Source organism: Octopus bimaculoides, chromosome 24 (genome assembly GCF_046866305.1).
Source record: "Octopus bimaculoides isolate indiv1 chromosome 24, ASM4686630v1, whole genome shotgun sequence".
Classification (NCBI taxonomy): Eukaryota; Metazoa; Mollusca; class Cephalopoda; order Octopoda; family Octopodidae; genus Octopus; species Octopus bimaculoides.
The window spans coordinates 9,997,563-10,000,256 of NC_142951.1; positions in this window are offsets into that span (position 1 = coordinate 9,997,563).

Here is a 2,694-nt window from a genome sequence, read left to right on the forward strand (position 1 = left end):
TAGATAGAAAGATAGATAGATAGACTCATACATATATACATACACGCACACACACATATACATACATAACTACATACATGTAAATATTTGGATACATATATGATAATAATATACGCATTGCATCTTCTTGATAGTTGTTACCTAACTATCTTCTCATAACGTGTAAATGTGAGGGGGTGGATAAAAATTTGAATTTGAAATTAAGGAATATGAAAGCATACGAAGAGTTCTCATATATAAACATATAATTTATATCGTTTTCAATGTTTGCTATTCATTACGAAGTTCTTACACATTTTAGCGAATAGTAATCATGTATAGTACTATTTCATCCTTTGTTTAGAGTCTTCAGCATAACTATGAATTCGTTAATTAAATACATTACTTCGCACGGACTGGAGGAAGTTCATGGAGTGCTTTGGTTGTTTTCTTTATACTACGGTGTAGGTTTAAGAAAATGTTCGTAGAGTAATAACAGTTTCCAGGGACATTTCTATCCCGTGAAAGTGTTTTTAGAGGAGTCAATATTTATAACATTAACCACAAACGGTCCCACAAGCCTTCACCGATGTCGGTTAGGTCTTGATAAGCCTTTGGCTCTTATCTTCATATCCTTCGCATAGTCGAGCCAGCTTCCAATCATAAACACACGGTCCGACCCACATCACACGTTAAATGAAATGCACACCTATTTCTTTCTTTCTTTCTTTCTTTCTTTCTTTGTACGTGTGTGTGTGTGTGTGTGTGTGTGTGTGTGTGTGTGTGTGTGTGTGTGTGTGTGTGTGTATGTCTCGGCTTGGTGAGGCAAACAAGAAACATAGAACTCAAAAACATAAGTTACAGAATGACTCGAGGTGCAAGAGTTTCATTCATTTGGTTAGCGCCAAGGCACGAAACTTTTGGCCCTTGAGTCACTCTGCAACTTCTGCTGATGTTAATAATCAGACACAAACACACAAAGATATATACACACACACACACACACACCTCTACATACATGCGCATATATCTATAGATCCAGGCATAGGCGTATACTTGCAAAGATATGTACATGTATATACGTATATACGCACACGTATACGTTTATACATGCATAGATACACACATATATATATACACACGCACATACATACACACACACACACACACACACACACAGACATATACATATATACACATGCACGTACATATATACATACATACATACACACAGGCATACATACACACAGACATATTCGTGTGCGTGTGTTGTATCCGACGTCACAAGGTCTTCTTAGGCCATCCCACCACCTTTACGTCTTCGAGGTAGGAACTTATTAGAGCAAGACAGGCAGACAAGCAGGTGGTGGTGGTGGTGGCGGTGGTGGTGGGAGGTTTGGGGGGCTGTCTTTGTCGTCGTCGTCATTGTTGTTGTTGTTGTTACTGGTTGTTCACTTTCTAAGAATCATGTCCTTGTGCTGAAGTCTGGAACTCTCTTTCCACGCCACAATGACCATAAATTGAATCTCTCGGCACAATGTAGAGTCGAGCTAAATAATCTCATTAGTTGGGCTATGGCGCGCGCGTGTGTGTGTGTGTGTGTGTGTGTGTGTGTGTGTGTGTGTGTGTGTGTGTGTGTGTGTGTGTGTGTGTGTGTGTGTGTGTGTGTGTGTGTTGAAGGGCTACGAAAATGTGTGCATGTGCATATATACATGTGGGCCTATGAATCTTTTTCACTACGCGTATGTGTGTATATACACATGAACACATATATTTATATATACATATGCACACATACATGCATACATCTGTGTGTGTACCTTGTTGTGTATATTTGAATGTTTGTGTTGTTGTAATGTCATACATATTATACACACAGATACACACATGTATTATTCATACACATGCACAAACATATAAATACACACCCGTATGTGCGTATGCGTATATATATATATATATATATATATATATATATATGTATATATGTGTGCATATTCACATATGTGTATATATGCATAAGTATATGAATTTATATATATGTATTTATGTGTATATATATATATATATCTATATATATATATCAATATATAGATACATTACATACATACAAAGATATATATATATATATACATGCATGTATACACATATACATTTGCATATCCACTCAACATACACACAATTGGTATGTCTCAATGCAAATATATGTCTACGCACACACATACATACGTGTGTGTGTGTGCATGTATATATATATATATATATATATATATATATATATATAGAAAGAGAGAGAGAAGTGTGTGTGTATATATTGTATATATATATATATATATATATATATATATATAGAGAGAGAGAGAGAGGTGTGTATATATATATATATATATATATATATATATATATATATATAGGTGTGTGTGTGTGAATACTTCAAACTTGTTGTGAATACTAATCACAACAAACCTAAAATATTTCCCTGTGACTTTCGTTCATTTCTTAAAGTACAATCATATAAACAGCACACACGTATAATTATAAACAGTAATGGAAACTGAAGGCCTTACACATAGCAATGGGAACGGTAGAGGTTATATATATATACGAACGGAAGCCAGTAATATTATATTTACAAATGGTAACTGTGCGTATCATAGACACTAATGTGAGCTGTTGGTATTATATATGTATATGTATATACTAAAAAGACGCGAG